The sequence below is a fragment of the Myodes glareolus genome, chromosome 2 (assembly GCF_982192425.1).
Source record: "Myodes glareolus chromosome 2, mMyoGla1.1, whole genome shotgun sequence".
NCBI classification, from domain to species: Eukaryota; Metazoa; Chordata; class Mammalia; order Rodentia; family Cricetidae; genus Myodes; species Myodes glareolus.
In genome coordinates this window covers 67784542-67809370 of record NC_142027.1, presented here as the reverse complement: position 1 = coordinate 67809370, position 24829 = coordinate 67784542, and the positions used below count along the sequence as shown (strand labels likewise).

The window sequence follows — 24829 nt, the reverse complement described above, 5'->3', positions numbered from 1 at the left end:
GCACCACATGGCAGCTCACACCTGTCTGTAACTCCAGTCCCAGGGACTCTCACACCTTCACACAGACACACATTTAGACAAAACACCAATGCATATAACATAAAAATTAGAAAAAAGAGAGAGACTTTAAACTCTTCTAACTTTAAAGAGGGCTTGTTAAAGTAGGTAGAAGTGTTGGGTGAAATGATAAAGGGAGGTTTGGACCCAAACAAGACTTGTAGGAAACAGCGTCTTTGCAACATTAGGTTTGCTGGTTAGAGATGGGGAAGAGGTGCCTACCAGGTTGTGTATTCTTTAGCAGTCTTCTGGAGAGTTAGAGCTAATGAAACATGGGAACGTGTTAAAATGACCCTGACTGTTCATTCCAGATGTCTGAAGTGTTTGTTTGTTCATTTATTAATTCATTGGGGAGAGGGCCTTGCTAAATCATTCTAGACTGGCGGGGAACTTGCAAAGTTGTCCAGGCTTACTTAGGTCTCAGAATCTCTCTGCTTCAGTCTTGTGTGATTATAGGCATGCACCACTATGTCTAGCTGTAACATTTTTTAAAATTGCACTTATTTATTGTGTGTATGCGCACACAGCATGTATGCACACACACCATGATGTAAGTATGAAGGACAATTTGAGTGAGTCAGTTCTACCTTGTGGGTCTGTGGGATCAAACTCAGGTCACCAGGCTTTGCAGCAAACTCCTTTCCCCACTGAGCCATTTCCCTGGCCCCTCACTGTAACACATATTTTGTTAAATAATAGATTGGTGGGAGCATATGGTGGACAAATCTATGATGCTCATTTAGAAGAATGGAGTCAGGGCTGGTGAGATGGCTCAGCTAGTAAAAGTTCTTGCTGCCAAGTCTGATGACCTGAGTTTAGTTCCCAGAACTCACATGGTAGAAGGAGAGAGCTGACTCCTGCACATTGCCCTCTGACCTCTACATGCAAGTGGCATGTGTGTGCATGTATACACATAGAATAAAAATAATAAAAAAGAATGGAGTCTGTTTTCAAAGTTTGTATATGGAGTTAAGGTCAGCACCATAGATATGGGGAGTAAGTACTGTTCTACTTCTTTTAGGAAATCTTATTTACTAACTAAGCTTCTTGGGAGCCTCTTTTATTCTTAATGTCAAGATTTCTTTCACATGTAGATGTGAATACTGAATATTCTAATTTCTTATGCGTATTGTTCTCTTTAAATTTTTCTGGTATTGCAGATTACATCTGGGGTCTTGTGCATGTTAGGCAAGGACTCTGCCACTGAGCTAGCTTCATCGTCTTTGCATATTCATTTATATATTTCCTTCTCTTTGAAAATGCTAACTAGATTGTAACCTGTTCTAGAACTGAGACTTTATTAAATAATATTTGGGGAAACTGAACAGTTTTTGTTTTGTTTTGTTTTTTGAGGCAGGGTTTCTCTGTGTAGCCTTGGCTGTCCTGGAATTCACTCTGTAGACCAGGCTAGCCTTGTGGCCGTGGAACTCAGAGATCTGCCTACCTCTGCCTCCTGAGTGCTGGTATTAAAGGCCTGTGCCATCACTGCCAGCTAACAGTTTGATTTTTAGTAAATACCTGTTGAATGATAGCTAGAAGGTAGTGTTGAGTTAGTAATAATGATGGCACTTGATTAAATTACTGACTGGGTGAGTGTTATAGACAAAAGAATATAGCCGAGTGTTTTGGTGTACACCTTTAGTCAAGACACTCAATAGGCAGAGGCAGGAGGATGTCTGTGAATTCCAGGCCATCAACCAGTGCTACATAGCAATACATTGTCTCAATGAGCAAACCAACACAAGTGCATGTCTGTGGGTATGTGAGTTTGAGAGCATGGAGGACAAAAGGGGTGTTCACATTCATGGTAGGGGATGGAATGGATTAGATCGGAGCTCTAATCCTGCATAAACACTGAAGGGTTGAGATCAAAGGGCTTCTTCTAATCTGAGGGTGGTTTAATTTGGTCTATTTTCTTAGCTTTCTCTGTTTTAAGAACCTTGTTTTAAGAACTAAGGAGATAACTCAGAGGGTAAGAACTCTTGCTGGGCAACATTTGAGGACTTGAGTTTAAATCCCCAGGATCCATAGAAAAAGGTAGAGTGGTTGCACCTATGCCTGTAACTCCAGCACTGTGTGTAGGTTAGAGGGTTGGGTTTGGGGGTGGGCAGAGATAGAAATAGCTAAGTTGTTCCAGATTCATTGAGAGAGACCTTGTCTCAAGGCAGAGAGAGCAGAACAGCTATGGCCTTCAAGCACATACGTGTTCACATATGGGTGTGTATACACCCATATACACATGCACACATACCCCCCCCCCCCAAAAAAAAATCTGATTTAGCCAGGCATTATGACCCAAGTCTGTAATTTGAGTACTCCAAGAGGTGTATGGTGAGGCAGGAAGATTTTGAGTTCTGGGTCAGCCATAACTATGGTGTGAGCGCCAAACAATCTGATTTAATTCATTTAGAGAAAAATAAAAAAAAAATTAGATGAGATCTTTTCTCCCCTCTGTTAGGTGAGAATACCAAGTGTGAAACAATTCACTAACAAAGATTTCAGGAATCTGAAACAATAAAAATATTTTATGCATGTGTATATGCATGTGAGCGTATATGCCACAGTGCATGTGGAGGTCACAGGACAACAGTTCTCTCCAACATTATAGGTTCTGGGGATTGAACTTAGGTTGACAGGCTTGGCAGCAGATGCCTTTACCTGCTGAATGTCTCACTAGCCTGAAATTGGTCTTTTAAATATCTTCAGGTAGTGTGCAGACCTTTGGTAGAATGCCTTTTCTGAATTACCTTTCAACCTCCAGCATTACTTTATTCAACTATTACTGAACATCTATTGTATGCTTTTTGGGGAAGTTTTTTCTAAAGTATATTTGAGATGTGGTCCTTATGAGTACATAATTCTTTCAGGGTGGTACATTTAAAAGTAGTACAAAGTATACTATTTTGAGTATCCTCATTGTTGACAATTTTTCTTAAAAACATCTATCTATCTATCTATCTATCTATCTATCTATCTATCTATCTATCTATCTATCTATCTATCGTGTGTGTGTAGATCAGAGGGTAACTTGTGAAGAGTCTGGTTTTTTTCTTCTACTATATGGATCCCAGAGATCAAACTGAGGCTTGGTGGCAATTGTTATTACTTGATGGGTCATCTTTCTGACTCCCGACAAGTCTTTTTTGCTCAAAGTTTTGATTTTTAGAAGTGATAAAGACCAATCAGTATTAAATAGAGAAAATAGAGAGTGGTTCAATTAGTCAAAGGCACAAAAATGAGTTTCTTGGTTGACTTTACTGGTTTTCGAAAATACTCTCAAAGAGGAAGTTGGGAATATTTTGCAGATGGTGACCACTTTACAGTGAGGCACTTCTAAGTGTTACTTGAGCAAAATCAGATGGGTGGATGGGTGGATTGAATAAAAATGTAAGGGATAGCTTGTGTGTGTGCATGTGTGTGCATGTGTGCACTTTTTGAGTCAGGGTCTCACTGTGTAGCCCTAACTGTTCTGGAACTCTTTGTAGACCAGGCTGGCCTTGAACTCACAACAATCCTCCTACTTCTGCCTCCCAAGTACTGGGATCAAAGGTGTGTGCCACCATGCTTGGCTGGACAATGGCGACAATGGAGTTTTGAAGACTGACGTATCATTGGAGTTCAGAGTATTGGGAGTATTTGTTAATAGTATTGGGAAAGGATAGAAGATGTTTAGATGTTTGTGGAACTCCCTATGGCAGTGGTTCTCAACCTATGGGTCACAACCCCTTCAGAACCCTCAGTCTCTAAAAGTATTTACACTATGATTTGTAACAATAGCAAAATTAAAATTATGAAGTAGCAATGAAATAATTTTATGGTTGGGGGTCACCAGAACATGAGGAGCTGTATTAAAGAGTCACAGCTTTTGGAAGTTTAAGAACTGTTGCCCTTAGGAGTTTCAGAATGGGACCAAAGGGCTCCAGGTTTCTTGGACAGCCTTAGAGTGAGCCTACCATATGGATCTGTTTGAATACCTTCTGTCTGTTCCCTCTTAGCTGTTCCTACTAGTCTGTTTCTTTCTGAATTGTCTTATGTTGGATAGATTTTTGAGCTCCCTGCAACAAATGTGGGGTCTTTTCAATCTTTATCTAGTATATCTTTTAGTTTATTTTCTGAGTCTGTCTTGCAGATTCTTTGGTTAGTGAGTGAAGAACACAAGTCTGGCATTTTCCTGCACACTCCTCAGAGCTGCTGGCTGAATTGCAGATGGGACAGCTAGGGCTGAGGGCGTGTGTGCAGTGGATACACACTTGCCTGTTGAATAAATCAGTGAATGGGAAACTAGTTCAGGAGAACTGAATTCTGTTTTCAGTTTTTGTTTTATTTATGTATAATTTGCCTTTTTATACAAACAAGAATTAAGGGGGTTGATTAAAATGGGTGCAATAGAAATGAGTGAACATAATTTGAGGAGATGTAGTTGAAAAATATGTTAACTATAAAATTGTCCAATATGGCTGGTGGCTCATGCCTGTAATCCTAGAACCACAGAAGCAGGATTGCTGTAGGTTGAGGGGCAACCTTGTCCATGTAGCAGGCTTCAGGCCAGTTAGAGTGACAGTGAGATGTGTACCTACCAACTTCCCATCCCTGCCTCCAAAAGAGAGATAGTTTGGTTTAGATGTTGGAGAACTAGAATTAATGTAGAAGAGAATCAAATTGGGGGAAAAGTGGTTCTGCAAGAAGGAAATGATTTTAAGTCATGTCTAGTAAGAAGGGGGGAAGATGGGAGGCAGAGGATTGCTTGAGGGTTGCTTGAGGAGAGAGATGGTAAGACTGCATGAAGCCTGAGAGTTAACAGAAAGTTTGGACTATATCAGAGATTATTCATGTAATTTATAGATAAGGATTTCAGAAAATGGAAAGATGGTTTTTATTTAACAGATCAGGTATATTCTATTCAAAAGCATTATAAGATGCCACCGAGAATGAGTCCTTTGGAAGTTATATTCTGGGGGAGCTAGACTTGTGCACAAATACATGATGCTCACAAACAGCCATAAACAGCAAAGTGTACCATAAGAAATTACCTACTGTTGCCGAAGTTGTAAGAATGTACTTGACTTGAGACAAACCTGGGACAGCATTGCAGTGCCACAGAAGTGGGATTTTAAAGCCTGGGGTATTGGTGTGCAGGTCTGTAATTCCAGTACCCGAAGGCAGAGGCAGGGGCAGGAGGCTCCAGCTTTCCAGGCCAGTTTGACTAACATAGGGAGTTCAAAGTCAGTCTGGGCTGCGTAGAGAGCCTGTCTCAAAAGGGAGGGGGAGAAAGAAAAAGAAAAAAAAGATATAAATACATAAAATAATTTAAAAAAGAATATTTTAGCCTGAGAGGTTAGAGATGAGACATCTAAGGTCTATTTAAATGATAACTCACAGTAAGAAACACAAGGTACATATCAGTTGATACATACATGTATGAATATGTGTGTATGTAAAGCAAAAGATTCACAGCCAGAACCTTCTTTTTTTTTTTTTAAAGATTTATTTATTTATTATGTGTTCAGCATTCCTTCCATGTGTGCCCGCATGCCAGAAGGGGGCGCCAGGTCTCATTATAGGTGGCTGTGAGCCACCATGTGGTTGCTGGGCATTGAACTCAGGACCTCTGGAAGAGTAGTCAGTGCTCTTAACCACTGAGCCATCTCTCCAGCCACAGAACCTTCTTTACCAAGTTGGATTCTCTTGAATAGTATGTATTCTTCTTTTAAAAGAGTTATTTTATTTTATGTGTACATGCATGTGGGCTTTGGATCCCTTAGGGCTGGAGTTACAGTTGGGAGCTGCCATATGGGTGCCGGAGATGACACCAAGTCATCTGGAAGAGCAGCCGGTACTCTGTAGCTGCTGAGCCATTCCTCTAGCACCCCCCCCTTTTTTTTTTTAAAGACAGAGTCTCATTATGTGTAGGCCTGGCTTACTATGTAGACCAGGTCTTGAATTCAGAGATCCACCTGCCTCTGCTTCTTGAGTGCTGTGATGAAAGGCATGTGCCAGTATGCACAGTCCAGATATTATCTAAAAGGAAAAATACTCCCCCCCCCACCAAAGAAAGCAAAGCTAGCTTAAGGGATTTGGGGTAAGAACTTAATTATCATCCATGAAATGGATTTCATGAGTTTCTAAATAATCACAACCAGTAGTTATAAGGGCAGAGGGGGTCAACTCATGAGTTGGGCGTATGACATTTTAAAGTAGGAAGAGTTAGTTTGAGTTAGGTAGACTATGAGTGACCTGAAAGCTAAGTAAGTAGTTTGTATATGTGTGTTAGTGTTGTGCTTTGTAAGCAAATAGAAGCTGGGTTGTTGTCTTGGTCTTTGTCTTTACACATTTTATAATTGTAGAGCAGTGGTTCTCAACCGTGGGATCACGACTCCTTGGGTGGCATATCAGATATTTGCATTCCAATTCATAACTAATAGTTGCAAATCACAGTTATGAAGTAGCAACAGAATAAGTTTTTGCTTCCACCATTACATGAGAAACTGTATTAAAGGGTCACAGCATTAGGAAGGTTGAGAACCACTGTTGTAGAGAATTATTTCCTTTCTTAAACCACTGCTCTTTATTATCAGGAAATTGATAACCATTGTACCTTTCTGACCAGGGTTGTTGTGGGACTTTGATTATTACAATATGTTAACATACATCGTTAATATATAGCTATGGAATTTTGAGAAGAGAATTTAAGTCAAGAACTATATACATTAGACTTTCATCTTTTTTCCTTTAGTGCTAAGGATTGAAACTGGGGCTTTGCACATGCTAGCCAAATGCTTTACTGCTGAAGTTATGTCCCTGGGCTTATTTGTTCAATCTGACAGTAGATGTGCAGTACAGCATTGGGGCAGTGGGTAGTCCAGTAAGGCAGGAGATGAGAAGACCAGTTAGGAGACTTGTGACGAAGCTCCAAAGGGCTGGAGTTAGGTAAGAGTAGGATTAGAGATGAGGGGATGGGATGGGATTATTGGAGCGGAGAGACTGGGTGACTAGAAACATTCAAATGGCAGTAGCTGAAATTGGATTGTATTTTTGGGTAGCATAGTGGATGCATTACAACATTTTTTTTTCATATAGTAAGGGTTTAACTATTTTTGTATGATTTTTAAACTTGCAAACTGGGATGGATTGTGAATAGAAATAGCAATGAGTAAGATATAAGAAGGAGGGGTAGATTACAGGGTGTTTTTGATGGACTAGCAGAATTTACTTAAGAATCCTTGTGTACTTACACTGTACAAGGTTTTATGGTAGACAATGAAAGGATGCATCTATGTTTATGAATGCACTATCTATTTTCTTCAGGAATTTAGGGATAAAGTATATGCATTCGTCTATGATACAAATTATGTGGCAGTTTTGATCAGGCTTTGTGGAAGAATTGGTGTTTAGCTTAGAACGTGAAGGGTAGGTGGGACTGCATAGGCAAGATGATGAGGGTGGTAGACATGGCAGTCCTGGGTGTGTTTGAGGTTTGGTGGTTTAAATTAAGGTTTGTGTTGAGGAATGAAAGGAAATAAAGCTAGAAAACAGTAGCAAGGAGAGCTTGAAATCCAGACCGAAATGGTTTAAACTATTTTATTTATTGAAATATGTCCAGTAAGGTAATCTCATCTTAAAGGCACAGGGTAGTATGCTTTAAAACTATTTTTATTTATTTGCATATCCATTTATCTGGCTACCTCCTAACTTAATATATAGAAGGTTTCCAACGTTTCTTACATACCCGTTAATTCCCTGTGTGTCACCTCCAAGTAGGAAGATGTGTCCTCCAGACCACAGTCATTATTCTAATCTCTGTCGTAACAGAGTAGTTGTGTATGGCTTTGAATTTCATATAAATGCAGTCATACCTCTGTGTCTGTTTTCTTTTGCTTAAAATTATGGCTGTTAGATTCATTTCTGTTGCATATAACAGTAGCTTATTTTTCATTCCTTCTTAGGTGTCTCCTATATTACTATTCCACAGTGTATTTAGCCATTCTACAATTGTTGAACAGTTGAATAGCCTGTAATTGGGGAACTCGTAGGAGCTTTAACTTGACTTAAGATATAGTGGTGAACCACTGATGAAGTTTTGTTCTAACTGATGAGTGTTGAGCGGGAAGTAAGAAGAGGCTTTAAGAATGAAGTCTTAAGGCCTTTTCCTTTTGTGGTGGAGACATAACTGGAAGTCATTTATAAGGCTGTGGCAAAGTATGAAGTATTGAGGATGTAAGTTGGCAGTAATGGTGATGGAATAAAGGTGATTGAGGACTGTGATACTGTTAACAGAGATAATTTGGTTACTTAGTACTGTTTCAGTGTGTTAAGACATTGGACCAGGTGTCTGGATCACACCTGTAGGTAAAATCAGGGACGCCGTGGGCTACAAAAGGAGTCTCTAACAAAACAAAAGCAAACTGAATAGAAATATAGAGGATAGGTTATCCTCTAGCAAGAGTTAAAAGTACTGGATGTAGAGCCAAGAGGCCCAGTAGAGACTTAAGAATACGTGTGTGGGGTTGGTAATTGACACTACTACTATATTTGGTAGTGGACTGATAATTTTAAGTGTTAATTGAAACAATAGCAGAAGGATCAGGTTAAAGCAATAGTGGAAGAACTCAGTATATGGGACTGGAGAGATGGCTAAGTGGTTGAGTCTTGGCTGCTCTTCAAAGGAACCAGATTCGATTTCAAGCACCACATGGTGGTTTACCACCATCGGTTACTCCAGTCCTAGGGGATAAGTCACCCTTTTTCCTCCATAACTACTGCATGAATGTGGTGTGTAGATATACATGAAGACAAAACACCCATACATAGAAATGAATAAAACTTAAGTCTTTTTGTTTTTTTTCCCTTTCCTTTTCTTTTTTTAAGGCTCTCTCTACATAGCCCTGGCTGACCTGGATCTTGATGTATAGACCAGACTGGCTTTGAACTCACAGATTCCTCACCTGCCTCTGCCTCTCGAGTTGTGCTTTTAAAGATGTGTGCCACTACACCTGGTTTTATAAGTAAGATTAAAAAAAAAAAAGAGAAATCAATAAGTATTCAGATTTCTTAGGAACACTAGATTGTAGCAGCAGGTGGGACTGAAAGGGTATTTTGGAGGAGCTAAGGAAGACCTCCATATGAAGAGGGAAAGGGTTTAGACAGTATTAAGAGGGAGAACACTAGAAAGTTCCAGGATAGAACTAGAGAAAATACCCACAATTTGGGTTAAGAAGAGTGGTCTTAACACAAGCCAAGGCCATGAATCCAGTGTAAAAGTCATGTGCATGTGCAAACCAAGACAAGTTTGTAAGTGTCTTTGCCAGAGATGAGGTCTTGAGTGGTGGCCAGGGCTGGGTGCATAGAACTTTGATTTTTCTCTTGTGGTCTTCAAGAAAGCCACTCATCAGAATGCATGGAGGTGTACTCAGTGAGCTGGGAGAGTATGGAAGCAGTGGATGTAGGAATTGCGTTTACTTTAAGGATGAGTATCTTATTCTGAAATTGGTGGCAGGAAGTAACAGATGGATGAAGAGACTGCATTTTAGAAGCTGTCAAGAGGATTATAGGTACAAAGGTGGATCTGAGACTTTCATGGAAGGACTGGAGTATTTGAATAGGATTAAGCATTTTAGTATGGAAGTAATTTAGATTAGTTGATGGGATAGATAGTTAGATTTAGAATAAATTGTGGAAGATTTAATGTGTTTCTGCTTATTCTTTTTTGTTTTCCCTCTGAGACAGGGCTTTTTTTGTGTAACAGCTCTGGCTGTCATGGAATTTGCTTTGTAGACCAGGCTGGCCCCGAAACTCACAGTTTCTCACACCAGAGGAGTAGGAGAATGGACTTTAGAGAAGCTGGTTATGTATGAAAGGGCAAGTGTGAGAGAAGAGGAAGTGGTCACAGAAGTCTGGTCAGGAGGCCAAAAAAAAAAAAAAAAGGAAAGAAAGAAAATATCAGATTGTTTTTGAGGTACGGGATTGAGAGAAATAGACGATTTATTAATAGTCACCAATTCTTTGACTTTCTGTATAAAATAACACTTGTAGAATCATAGCCTTTTCTATGTAATATACAGATAAACTTAGCTGAGAGATATGTGAATTAGAAAGAAAAATAAAATGAGGTAAAAGTATATCAAAGAGGAGATGAAAGGCTTGTATTTGTTGACTGTAGAGCATGGACACCCTCGCTTCCCCCTTTTTTCCTTTTGAGAAATTGCCAGTAGTAGTCCAGGCTGAAATTGAATTTGCTGTCTTTTTGAGGATGAGCTTGAACTGATTCTCCTGCCTCTCCCTCCCAAGTACTAGGATTACAGTACAGATATGTACCATATCTGGTGGGTTTTTTTTTTTGTGGTTTTTTTTTTCAAGCAGGGTTTCTCTGTTGCTTTGGAGCCTGTCCTGGGCTGGCCTCGAACTCACAGAGATCTACCTGCCTCTGCCTCCCGAGTGCTCCCGTATCTGGTTTTAAGTGCTGCTTGGGTCAAACCAGAGTTAGGTGCATGCCAGGGATGCACCCTAGCAACTGAGCCACATCCCTGCCAGAGTATCAACAGTGCGGTAACTGACTGGAAATGAATGAGGATGTCAGATGCTTAAAGTGAGGAGGGGAAAGAAGAGTAGCTTGCAGGAGAACAAATGTGGAGAAGACATGCTGCCTGGAAAACACTGCTGTCTATAGCGAGATTCAGTACAAACGCGGGAGAAGCAGGGTAGACAGAAGGACATCTCGTTGAAGAACCTGAAAGGCTCCCTTAGTGTGTTATGCCTTTTCTCTCATTTCCAGTCTTTTTTCTTTGTTTTCTGGATAAGAGCCAGTCTTATGTTTCCTTAGGCTGGCCCCAAACTGCTACCCTTCTGTGTTAGAACCCTCCTCTACCCAGCAGCTGAGTCTATGCATTCATACCTCACTGACGTCATTTGCTGTCTTAGTTTTAGGAGTTAGCTTTTCCTCTCATTAGTTACCAATGTATAGACGTCTCCCCCACACAGTTCTAAATATGTTTTCTTGGGTTATTTCTAGTTTTTTTTTGACAATTTTGTGCATGTATATTCTAGTCTTACTTATCTATTGAGCAGCTCTGAAGGCATTGACTTGCTAATCTCAATGACAAAATATAGTTTAAGTAGAAACTTTGCCACCTAAAAAGAACTCCTTTATTTTCTTCCATATACTCGCCGTCATTGATGGTATTTAAGACCCAGGCTCAGCTCCTACTTTGCTTGCATCTCTGCTCCCAAACTTAGCCTGTCCAGTTCTGTGGAGATACTGCCAGATACTACTTTCTGTCACCTTTTCCTTTGTACTGTCAAGGATTTGATGATTTTAAAAAAGTACTTATTAGTGTATGTGTGTGTTGTATATTGAGGTCAGAGGGTAGCCTTGTGAAGCCACCTCTCTCCACCTTTATGTGGCTTTGGGGGATGAGTGGTTCAAATGACTTTTTAGAGAATATTTTTAAAGATTTTAAAGATTGATGTTAGGTTGTTGAAGGCTGAGTTGGAGATATAGTGGTTGGGACATAGCTCAGTGGTGAAGTGCTTGTGTAGAATTCCTGCTGTAGGTTCCATTCTATCCCTAGTATTGCCTACTGTACTAGAAAATGATTTTTTTAAGTGACCTTTCTGGAATAGTTTCACAGAATACGAATGTTTTAGGCTTGGGATTATTAGCTTTGAGAGAATGAGGGACCAGACCAGAAAAATGAGTGACTGAGCAGGAGCCTATTTTATGAGTTATTTGGTAGGAGCTGGTACAAATTATAAAAGTTAAAATTAGGTGAGATTTTTGAATAGCCAAGTGGGAGTGTCCTGGAAGAGATTTAGAAAACTTGTTAGGTAAACTCAAGAATAAGTGGAAAGATGGGTTAGAGAAAAATTCTTTAAGGAAAATACAGCTCTTATGTAAGACTAGAGTGAGGGAAGACTAAAATGAGTAAATTAAGGGATAGAGAAGAACCAGTAAGAGGAAGGACTAAAGTTATTGAAAAGTTTCCTATTGAAGGCTGTCCGTTTTCTACCGTGTGTCTGGGAACTTTTGACGGCGGACTGCAGTTTGTAGGGTTGCAGGTTCTTTCCAAGACTCCAGGAGCCTTACTTTTCATTTTAGCCACCCGGGAATAGGGAGTCCTCAAGTCCCCTAGGATTTTGGAGCTCTGTACAGATCTGGGAAGCCTGGCAGAATGTAGCCGAGGCAAGCCGCCGGACTGTGGGATCCACGCGCTAGCGGCCCAGGCCCCTTGGCGGCGGTCAAAGAAGCCAAGGGATCTGGGAGGAGGAGCCTTTGTGCGGAGCGCGTGCGCCCGAGGCCTCTCCGTGCTGCTTCCGGATCGGCTCGGCGGGCGGCGGGGCCGATCTGCCGGTGTGCGTCGTCGTCAGTGTTGCAGTGGGGCTGCCGGGGCCAGGGGCTGCTGCTTCTCCTGCTGGCTGCACTGTGCTTACAGCTTATGGTTTGTGAGGTCAGACTGGAACTTGGTCTGCAAGACAACTTTGTTTAAAACTTGGAGTTGGGCGGAATATGTGTGCCGCAGTCCTTATGTTGGCTGTGCTAGTTAAACCTGCGTGGTTAGTGGTGAGACCGCTCCTGAGATCTTTCTGAGGATTAGGCTGTGGGGCAAACTTTTGCTCTCCAGACTGCGAAGTACTTTTTACAGTGACAGAGAACGGCTGCGTGTATAGTAGACTAAAGTTAGGAAATGCAAACTGAAAGCCTGCCCCTCTGACTTGTGTTTGTCATTATTTTATATAATAATTATGACTTGTTCAGTTTCACATATAGAACTTTGAAAAAGACTTAACTAATTTTGTGGAGAGCAATGATAAAAGTACATACTTTTGAAATTTCAAATGTGTTGATTGTTACCATAAATAAGTTAAACAGAATTTTAGAACTAATACATCTAAAAGTATGTTTGCAGTTGTCTTTTGGGTGTCGAAGGCAACCCTGGGTTTTCTCTGCCATTTCTGGATAGTATTATCAGCATGGTATGAGTGTAGAACCTCAACCTGAGGGAGTACTTTGTTGAGATTCCCAGTGTGCTTTGCAGCTGGGAATAGACTCTGGGTCTCTTATTCCCAGTCTGGTGACCTATCCAAGAATAGACTAATGAAACTGGCTATTTATCTGTTTGGAGGGAAATGTGGCCAAGTTGGTTTTATAGTAGCATTAAAAAACTGAGAAGATGAATGTGGCAATGTTTAATTTATTGTTGAATTGTATAATCTTAAGTGTAATTTATTTGCATGGGGTTTCTTTGCCCTTTCTTTAAAAACTTAAAGGCCTTGAGAATATTCCTTAGTGTAATTCCTTTTATGGGATTTATGCTGCATTTGTATTTGATTAAATGGATCAATACAGATGCTTGTGGCATTTAACTGCAAGGAAATGTTTTTCATGTGCATATTCTCAGTGGTTACAAGTAACCTAAATGCTTAGCCTTTTCAGAATGCCAGGGAGAAGAGGAATTGTGTTAACAGTCATTTCAGTTTAAAACCTGCTCTGCCGTGGCACAGGCCTGTGATGCTAGGAGGAGGATTACCACTTCCAGGTGAGTCTGGCCTACGTAGCCAGACTGTCTCAAAATAAAAATGAAAACAAAGCCTTGGACCTCTTTATTGAGGATGCTTAACAAGACACAGATAGAAATGTTTATGAATGTCTCGCACAGCTTTTAAGGACAAGTGATTTTTAATTTAAAAAATTTAATTTAAAATTAAATTAATTTAAAAAATTTAATTTTAATGTGTATGGATGTTTTGCCTGAATGCGTATCTGTGCACCACATGTGTGCAGTGTCCCCAGAGGCCAGACATGGGTTTCAGATCCTCTGGAACTGGAGTTACACCAGTTGTGAGCTGTCATGTGGATGCTGTGAATTGAACCTGGGTCCTGTGGTAGAGCAGTAACTGCTTTTAACTGTGGAACCATCTCTCCTGTCTCTCCCACAGCTTGATATGTTGTTATTCTCATTTCTACAGTAGCCATACAGTAGTATTTGGTTAATGGTCTTTTCTAGTTTTTAAGACAGGCTTTCTCTGTGGAGCCCTGGCAGTCCTAGGTCTTCCTGTGTAGACCAGACTGGCCTCCCATTCAGAGATCTGCCTGCCTCTGCCTTTCCAGTGCTGGAACTAAAGGTGTGTGCCACCATTTGTGGGTGATGTTTCTAATTGAGCATACAAAACTAGTAGTTACAATTAGGTATTTTAATTTTGCTAGAAGATGTTCCTAGCCTCTCTAATGTCTTTCCAACTATGTAACAAAAGAGTCACTGTCTTTCCCCTTTTCAAAAGGCCTAGAGACATTTACATTTCGTATATTAGTTCTCAAACCAGAGATGATTTTGACAATGTCTGCAGGTTTTTTGTTGTTGTTGTTGTCTTGCTAGGAGATTCTTCTAGTTTTGGTTGATAGATGTTAAATATGCTACAATGCACATGACAGCCTCTATAAGAAGTAAATGGTTGAGAAATTGTGAAAAATAATCATCCATCCAAATGTTTGTCTGTGGAAGGTACTTAGAGTGTAATGAACTACTTGTCAGCACCGTATGCATGGCTGATCCTTCCCCAGAGCAGTCCTCAGGATCATGGGTAGAGTGTATTAGAATACAAGATTTTGGAGCTGAACGTGTAGTAAGTGTCACTTCTTTGGTTTGTAGATAATGAAATATTGGCACTTGTGCAGGGTCCCATAGAGAAAGCAGAGCTTGCCTTTTGTTATTTTATATATGGTTTAGTTTTAATTAACTTATTTGATTGAAATTACTTTTAACCATCACCAAGGGAAAGAGTAGTATCTTGATATAATTAAAGTAATCAAATTAAAAAACTTAAACACTTGCATGACAAGAAGTAATCTTTTTTAGTATCCATTGAATTACTTTTTCATATTCATGTATATTTGTTGAACTTTTCAACAAATTATAATCATTATAAATTTCAATATTTACTTTTAACATTTTGTTTGTGTGCCTGCATTTTCATGTGGTGCCTTTCTTGAATGCTCTCATTTTTTGAGACAAGGTCTCTCATTGAATCTGGCTAGACTGGCTGACAGTGACCTCTAGGAATCTGCCTTTCCTCACTGGGGAAATTTTCCTTACATGTGCACCATTGCACCTGGGTGCTCAGGATCCAAACTCAGGTCCTCACGCTGCCATGGCAAGGACTGTATTTGCAGAGCCATCTCCCAGTCCCCTTATAGCTACTTTTAAAAAATGTCCAAAATATTTTTAAAAAAACTGTACACAATTTTAAAACAAGATCACTTATAGTTAATTTTTACTTAGGCAAAAATTCCTTCCTTCCTTCTCTCTGTGCTCTTTTCTCTCTCCTCTCCTCTCTTCTCCTTTCCTTTTCTCTCTCATCCCCTCTCCTCCCCCTTCTCCCTTCCTCCCTCCTTTTCTTTTTGTTGGCTCTTATATAAAGCAGGTCTCCAGCTTCTAGGCCCAGACAGCCCTGACTGTATGTCCTCCCGCTCTTCTGAGCAGCTGGGGTTACAGATACATGCTAACATGCTGAGTTTAGTAGACAAAACTCCTAACACGCAGCTAGTTATTAAAACATCTTTGAGCGTATCCATTTTTGTTCTTTTTTATGAGGATCACTGTAATAATGACTGGTGTGTTGAATCTACATCCCGCCTTGCAGGGTCTCTTTCAGTTAATTTTAGAAAATTTTTTTTGGAATCTTCATAAATGTAGTTAGGTAGAACATAAGTTGGATATTTAGGTGAACTATTTTCACATTTTGTAATCAGTGTACTGTTAGAGGAGGAAGTATCAGTAGGGTCCTCTTAATGCTCAACCCCCCTCCCCATGTTGCTTATAAACAGTTCCAACAAAGAAACAAGACCTCCCCCACACACAAAGGAAAAGGACAAAATACAAGTCATTAATTGAACTTAACCTGCTAAAAATTGTTTTGTATTAATTTATTTTATGTTTTTAGGTTTTTTTTTTCCGAGGCAGAGTTTCTCTGTGTAGCTCTGGCTGTCCTGACCAGAATGGCCTTGAACTCACAGAGATCCACCTGCCTCTGCCTCCTGAGTGCTGAGATTAAAGGCATGTGCCACACTGCCCGACATTACTTTATTTTTTAAATTAAATTATTATTGTGTAAGTGTACATGATATGTTGTATGTGTGAGGTACCATGGTGTGTGTGAGAGCAGAGGACAGCTTTGTGTAAATCAGTTCTTGCCTGGTTTCTAGGGTTTGAACTCAGGTTGTCAACTTTACAGTGAGCGCCTTTACCTACTGAGTCAGTCCAAAAATCATCGTATAAAAACACATATGTTTTACAGAATTGAAATGCATGTTAGAAAAAGAAAAAACAAGAGAAACTGTTGAGTTAATACTTTCATTTGTAGATGGAATGGCTTTCTTACATTTTTATTAGTATTTTATTATAGACATTTAAATAGAGGAAAGCAAAGCCTAGGCTGTTGGCTGTTCTTGTTTCATGCAGACTCCACCTTTACTGTGCTCTACCCTTTCATTTCTCTAAAAGATTCTGCTTACTTGTGCATGTAGTCGTAGTCTTGTGAGTAGACGTGCACATGAGTACATGGATGCAAATGCTTGTACAGGAGCAGAGGCTGGAGGAGCATGCCAGGTCCTTGTAGTTGAAGTTAATAGGTATTTGAGGCCGGTTACATAGGTGCTGGTATCCGAACTCCAGTCCGAATGGTTGTGCTGCAAACTCTGGTCCATCCGTCCCTATTTCTCCTTTTAGTATTTTGTTCATTCACTTGTTTATTGTGTGTGTGCTTGAGTGTACACCCATGTGCCCTGGTTTATTTACCTGTTGAGGTCAAAGGACAGTTTGTAAGGAGTCTGATCTCTCTTCCTACCTCTTGGGTCTCAAGGATCAAACTCTCAGGTTCTTAAAAAAAGCAAGTGAAAACTTTTTTATTTGCCAAGCCTGTTAGTCCTACAGCTCCTGTTATTTTTAAGATAATTTTATTTTGGAAAATTATAGGAAGTGGCAAAATTAATATAGAAGGCTGTGCAACTGGGTGTGATTGGTGGTGTACACCTTTAATTCCAGCTCTCAGGATGCAGGGGCAAGCAGATTTCTGTGAGTTCAAGACCATCCTGGTCTACTACACAGCAATTTTCAGGTCATCCAGAGATACTGTCTCAAAAAAAAAAAAAAAAAAAAAAAAGAAAGAAAGAAAAAGAAAAATGTTTGGAGACCTGCTGCTTTTGCAGGGGGCGAGGCTTCGGGTCCCAAAGAGGATGTGTGGAGTTGGCGGGGAGTGGTGGTGTGGGCACACAACACACATGAACTGAGAATGAATAGGGATGGCTGCCTATAGCGTTTAATTGAAAAGAGACTACACTTTTTATACTGTATAGTTAGTTGAACATAGGATTAAACGGAGACAAGGGGCTGGAGTGTGACTTGAGACCAGGGCTGAGAAAGCTAGTCTTGACCTTGACAATAGGCAGGACCACAAGTTCCTCTTCTTAGAGATAAGTAGGCTGCTTTATCAAGCAGAAACTTTCTTCAAGCCCCTAAAGGGATGGAGGCCCTATTTAAATGTCTGACCTTGAGGAAAGGACTTCTGGGGAGCAGACACTTAGTACAGTTTCTTAGTCTTACTATGTGGGCCTGTTCTCCTTATAATGCTCCCAAAAGGTCCTGATGTCTTTCTCTTTTCCCATTGTACCGTACCATTCTGGTTTCTCTGTATTTATTAACTTGTCCTTAATGGCCTCAGGCTCTGGATCTGAACTGTCGGCATTTTTTCCTTGGGATCAGGTATGTCCAGTAAATCTCTAACTTTCCTGTTCTTGGTGTAATTAGGAGGATACAATGGAATTTCTGGTTCCACAGTGGTGGGGATTTTTTTTCCCCCCAAACCATTATTCTGGGGGCTGGAGAGATGGCTCAGAAGTTAAGAGCACTGACTGCTTTTCCGGAGGTCCTGAGTTCAATTCCCAGCAACCTCATGGTGGCTCACAATCATCTATAGTGAGATCTGGTGCCTTCTTCTGGCCTGCAGGCATGCATGGAAGCTGAACACTGTGTGTGTGTGTGTGTGTATATATATACACACACATATACATACATACATATATAACATAATTATTATGTAAATATTATATATTATATATAAATACATATAATACATAATTATGTAAATATTATATATGCTGTATATTAATATATATAAAGAATTATTCTGTTAGGCTATCATTCTACACATTTTCATCCTTTACCAAAGCCCATACAAAACTTCCCAAAGGGAAGGGCAGTAATGGTAAGAATCATTAAAAATAAAAGTACAAAGGTGCTGGAGAAGGGTGGTCTGCAGTGTTACAATGCTGGAACTTGGTGAAGCAGCCATGGTCGCCATGTGGTCCATGTCGGGTAGGTGGGGGAGAATGCTATGCTTTCTTCATCTAGACATCTTATAGGTCACCAAACCCAGAAAATTGACATGGTACTTTATGGTTAGTAAGACTACTAAATTTGTAGTTTTTATAATTCTTAGACCTATACTAATTATGTATGTATGTATAATTTTGTGCCATTTTCCTTATGTAGAAATTTATATAGCCACTGCAATGAAGATAGAAAACTTGAGTTACCACAGAGTCCACACCCTGTGATAGTCCCTTCACTCCTGGCAGCCTGTTCCCTAGCTCTGTGGTTTTGCCATTTCCAGAATGGTATGTAGTGGTAAGATAATTTGTCTAACCTTTTACCTCTTGAGCTCGTTGTGTGTGGTGTATGTGTGTGCGTGTACGTACGGAGGCCAGAGGGAGGACTAACACTCTTGTTATTTTTTGTCCTGTTTCGGTGAGACAGGGAGGGTCTTTTGCTGAACCTGGAGCTAGGCTGTCAGGCCAGCAATCCTTTCCCCACCCCTCACAGGGCTGGGATTACAGGACGAGTGGTTTTTCAGTTTTACTGAGCCAGTGCTCTTATCTGCTGAGCCCTCGCTCTAGTCTTGAGGGATGGTCGAGTTCTTCATTTAAACCTAGGCTTAGTGAACATTTGTATAGGAAATGTGAGGATTTTGTGTAAATAAAAGCTTTCCTTTTTTTCTAGAGTGAATGTCCAAGGCTGAGATGCCGAGTTGTGTGCTGTGTGTACTGCCTGTGGTGGCTGATAGTTTTGGACATCTTTCCATGTTTGTATTCTGCTCACACTTTTTTAACATTTTGGTGAAATATCTTGTTCAGTCAGAATAATTTGCTTATTTACTATTGAGTTTTGAGATCTCTCCCTTCTCCCCTCTCCCCACCAAGCCAGGGCTTCTCTGTGTGTCCCAGACTTTCTTGGTACACTCCCTGTAGACCAGGGTGACCTTGAACTCAGAGATCCTTTTGCCTCTGCCTCTCCAGTGCTAGGATTAAAGGCTATGCCGCCACCTGTCTATTTAAGACTTTTGTTAGGTGTGTTTTGAAAATATTTTCTTTGAATCTATGAGCAGCATAGACTGCTTTTTAAAATAATCTTAGAGACTTCATATCAACACAGTCTCCAATTTTGATAAGGTCTGATTTATTTTAATTCATGGTACCAAGTTCAAGAGCCCCTTGCTTCAGTTTCAGGGTTTGCCTCTGTGTCATCTTCTATGAATTCTGTAGTTCTGTGATTCATATTTAAATTCACGATTGCTTTTGAATTTAAGATGTGGTTGTATGGTTTAGAGGTCGCTTTTGTTTGCCCTCTAGGTGCCCAGTTGTTTTAGCCCTATTAGTTAAAAAAGACATTTCTTTCTCAGGTGAAGTGTGTTTGCCTTTCTCAGTATCAGTTGAACGTGTATTTCCTACTTTTGTGCACTCTGATTTGTTAGCTGATCTGTGTCTTTCATGGCTTTGAGGACCTGACTTGCCTGGGCCATAACTGTGTGGTCTTAGAAGGCAGAATGCTTCCTTCCATTTTATCACTGGTCAAGATTATTACAACTTTTTTGAGGCCTTTGACTTTTCATATAAAATTCATCCGTCCGTCCACCCACCCATCCATCCGTTTATTTTTTTGGTTCTTCGAAACAGGGTTTCTCTTTGTAGCTTTGGAGCGTCCTGAAATGCACTCTGTAGATCAGGCTGGTCTTGAACTCACAGAGATCCTGTCTGCCCCTGCCTTCCAAGTGCTGGGATTAAAGGCACGTGCCACCACTGCCTGGCTTTCATATAAATATTAGAATCTCAATAATAGCTGTATCTTGCCACAAACTTGATAGGAATTCAGTAAGCTTATAATTCAGCTTGTAATACATTGTTTTGTAATGTAGACTTTCAGTCACTGACCAGGAGCTTTATAGAAATTTAATAAGCCTGTAGTTGAGTTTGGAATGAATTACTTTATTATGTAGACTTTCAGTGAACAGCGATTTCTGTTTATTTAGACCTCACATTGTAAGCACCATTGAGTTTTTCTTAAACAAATTTGAGGTAGTTCTAATATACCATATATTTCATCTTTTTAAAAGAGCAATATGGTTTTTATTCCCAAGACTGTGTGTCATCACTGTAATCAATTTTAGAATATTTAGCATATAAAATATTTAGACTATTTCACTACCTTAAAAAGAAACTGCCCTTATTTCTTCCTCTAAGCCTCTGGCAGTTACTAGTCTTTCTGCTTCTAGGAGTTGTCAGTTTTGAACATTTTATTAATTATTATTATTGTTAGTTTTTCAAGACAGTTTCTCTGTATAATCCTGGTTGTTTTAGAACTTGTTGTATGGACCAGGATGGCCTTGAACTCAGAGACCTGCCTGCCTCTGTCTCCTGAGTGCTGGGATTAAAGGCTTGTGCCACCACAGCCCATTTTATTGGAATCATAAAATGGATGGTTTTCTAGGTCCTGTTTAGTACGCTCTTACATGAGTAGGATGTATCAGTAGTTAATTACTTTTTAATGGATTAGTAGTAGCCTGTGTGAACATACTACATTTTGTCTATGAACTAATCAGCACTTCGGTTGTTTAGACTTTTTAGTTATTATGAATAATTCTGTTTCGAATATATGTGTCCATATTTTTCAGAGTAATTTTTCTCTTTGTGTATGCAATGTGTATGTGCATAATTGCATGTTAGTGGCCATATATGTATCTTGATATCTGAAATCTTCCTGATCACTCTTCCACCTTAATATTTAAGGCAGATTCTCTTAGTCAAACCAAGAGCTCATAACTAGCTTGCTGTAGGACCCGGTCTCCAGTCTTCAGTTTTTGAGACTGAAATTACAGGTGAGCTGCTATGCCTTTTTCCCACTCTTTTACTTATTTGTGTTGGGTTCTGGGGATCTGAACTCTGTAAGCAATTTGGCCACAGGAGGTTTCCCAGGCCACCTCCTGACACTTTCCCTCTTTTGTTTGTTGAGACAGGGTCTCACTATATAGGCCTGATTGATTCAGGCTTGAATCAGGCTTGACTTGATCTCAGAGATCCACCCACCTGCTTCCTCTGGGATTAAAGGCATGCACCACTATACTCTGCTGAAAAGAGACTTTTTTTTTTTTTTAATATTAAATGGAGGCTTGACAGGTTCTCTACAACTGAGCTACATCTCTACCTGATTTTGGTGTAAGCATTTGCTTTCAGTTCTTTTGTGTATATGCCATGCAGTAGAATTGTTGAGTATTGTGCCATCTCAATATTTAATCAGTTAAGAACTTGCAACCTTTCCCAAAGTAGCTTTACTATTTTACATTTCCATTAGCCTGTATGAACTCTTCAGTTTTCCCACATCTTGCCAATATCACCTGAGTGCCCTCTCCTCCAGAGTAGCCCTTGCTCCTAATTTAGGATATTTTTACTCCAACTTCCCTAGTGCTAGGGTGAAAGGGTTGTACCACCATGCCAGACTGGGAACAGCTTTTTTGATTATAGCATTCTTTGTGGGTGTGAAGTTTTATTTAATTGTGTGGTATTGTGAAATGTGTGTTTGGGCTTTATCCATTTCCTGGCATGTAACTCCTAAAATGTTTGGAATCTCTAATGAGTTTCTTTTGTATTTATTGAGTATAGTTAGGCTGATCTGGGTGTTCCAAGGAGGGGAAGAACAGAAGTTGACAAGATTATCATTGGACAGTAGTATAATAATTTATGCATACTTAGTGAGACCTCCTTTTGAAGCCCAAAAAATTGAGTTTGGGGAGATTCTGGATAGCTCAACTTGGGGAGGAGGTTCCTAGAGCATGTTGTGCTTGAAGAGGGTGTGGAAGCAAGGCCATTCTTCCCATGTTCCTTGTACATATGTGTTCTGATGTTCCTTGGTATCTCTTGCTTATCTTTTGTAGTAGGCCAATGATTGTGTTTTTCTGAGTTTGGTGAGAAGCTCAGGCAAATTAATTGGAAATGTGGGGTTCATGGAAACCCTGATTTATAGCAGGCTCATCATAAGCATTAAGTTTACCAACCTGAGGGTCATAATTGGCATTTTAAGGTGAAACAACTTATCTCCAGATTGAGTTAATTTAAAGATCAATGTAATGCCGTGGCTGAAAACAGTTTGGGAGGAAAGGGCTTACTTCACCTTCTAACTCTCAAGTCAGGGCAGGAATATGAAAGCAGGAACTGACAGAGACCATGGAGGAGTGCTATTTACTGACTTGCTCCTCACAGCTTGCTCTGTCTGCTTTCTTACACAATCTTGGACCAGCTGCCAAGTGGGGAAGCCTCTCTCCCACATCAGTCATTAATCAAGACAGTACCATATAGGCTTGCCCATATACAGACCAATCTTACGGAGGCATTTTTTTCAACTAAGATTTCCTTTTTCCAGATATGTTTACGTTTGTGTCAAGTTGACAGAAACCAACCAACACAGATACCCAGCTAGTATCTGCTGCAGAATTTGGAGAAATCTCTCCCATACTTCTTGGTGACAAAGGTCAGAATCTTTGTATATTCTGAATATTGTGACATGGTTTGTACATACTTCTCCCTGTAAGAATTGTCTTCACTTTCTTGATGGTACCTTTGAAGTTCAACACAAGATTTTTGGTTTTAAAAATACATAGTATGAGATCAGTGCTCTCTAAATTTTATTTAAGCATGAAATTAACTAGAAGCAGTGTTGTAAAGCAGAGCCCAGAAGCGTTTTGCTTTTTAATCACTGAAATTCTAGACCCATGCAACATAACTCTTAACTTTTACGTCCTCAGTCTCTGGCAACTTGCATGCACTCTGCCTCACTTCTGTGGTTGCTTGAGATTCCTCATGGTGGAGTCATACGCTATCTGACCTTCTGTGGCTGACTTTATTTTGTATCATTTTGTTCTCAAGACTTGTCCATGTTGAATCCCCCTTTTTAAGCTCTAAATAATTCATTGTATGTTTATACAACACTTTATATTTTGACATTAGTTTTGTACATGCGTGCTGTGCTCACATATGGAGGTCAGAGACTACTTGCAGGATTGGCTCTTCTACTACGTGGACTCCAGGAATGGAGCTCAAGTTGTCACGCTTGATGGCTGGTGCCTTTACTGCTGTCCCAGGTTAAGAACTGGCCCATATCATACATGTTTTCTTTTTTATCTATTAATATTCACTTGGCTTGTTTCCACATTTTAGTTATTGTGAAGAATGTTTAAATACCTCCTTGGGAGCTGATTTTTGTTCTTTTTGGTAAATATCCTTAAGTAGGATTACTGTGGTGTGATTTTGTTTTGAGGAACCTCTATAAACTTTCCATAGTAGCTGTTACCATTTTGTATTCCCATTAGTAGTGCACAAGTTTTTCAATTTTTTTTCTCTCAACATTTTATTTTATTTTAATTTTTTTTGATCATGGCCATCCTAATAGGTGTGAGGTAATAGTTAGGTGTGATTTTTTTTAAAAGTTAACTTTTCCTATGATTATGGCTGTCAAGTGTCTTTTCATGGTTTTTAAAAAGGATTTTATTCTTTCTTTGTATGTGTGTGCGTATGCATGTTTGTACATATGTGCACACATACTGGTGAGGGCTAGAAGAGACAGCTGATACCCTGGAACTGGAGTTACAGACAGTTTTGAGCTGCCAGTGTGGATGTTGGGGGTCTCAGCAAGCACTCCTACCTGCTGAGCCATCTCACCAGCTCCCTTTATGGTGCCGCCCCACCAACCTCCACCCAAGATAAAGAGTTTTGTGTAGCCTTGGTTGTCCTGGAACTCACTCTGTAGACTAGGCTGGCCTAGAACTCACAGAGATCTGCCTGCTTCTGCCTCCCGAGTTCTGGGATTAAACACCGCCTGGTGTTTTAATGTGTGCTTTTGTTTGCTTGTAAAACCAGGTAATGACTTGTGGGAGTGTTGTGGGACTTTGTTCTGTAGGTTAGATGTTCCCCTCATCAGATGCGGTTTGCATATCTTCTGCATTTCACAGGGTGCCTTTTCACGTGACTGTTTTCTTTGCTCAGTAGAATCCTTTTGGTTTCATATAGTTTCACTTGTCTGTTTTTTGGTTTTTTGCGTATGTGTTTTTTGGGTCATATCCAAGAAACAACTGATGTGTTATGAATCTTTCCTTCTTTCTCCCCCAGGAGATTGATGGCTTCAGGTTTTCTGTGTAAGCCTCTAAGGAATGGTGGTAGTGGCAAGCACGCTGGGGGTTGAATCCAGAGCCTTGCCATAAACGTGTGCTGTATCCGCAAGCTGCAAGCCGTTATGTAGTAGTTGCATTGAATCTGTAGATGAGTTAGTAAAGTATTCATCTTAACCGTACTAAAGTTTCTGATCTGTAAATAACAGATATCTGTATTGATCATTCTTAATTCCTTTCAGTCATGTTTTGTAATTTCAGTTGAAAGTATCTGTTTTGTTAACTCTGTAAGTTGGTA

The 24829-nt window shown here is 39.9% G+C and overlaps 1 protein-coding gene across 5 annotated transcripts in view; it reads left to right on the top strand.

The window, feature by feature from the left end:
* Window positions 1–24829, top strand: part of Znf148 (zinc finger protein 148) — a 127460-nt gene that overhangs the window by 4249 nt on the left and 98382 nt on the right. Inside the window, exon 1 of one of the 5 annotated variants that reach the window (XM_048454099.3) lies at window positions 12451–12497. The exons of 2 other annotated variants lie outside the window; for them this stretch is intronic. The gene's annotated coding sequence lies outside the window, so the exon portion shown is untranslated. Of the gene's footprint in view, window positions 1–12450; window positions 12498–18593; window positions 18719–22876; window positions 22899–24829 lie in introns of those variants that run through there. 2 more of the 5 variants (XM_087901312.1, XM_048454102.3) reach the window with 2 other exon arrangements.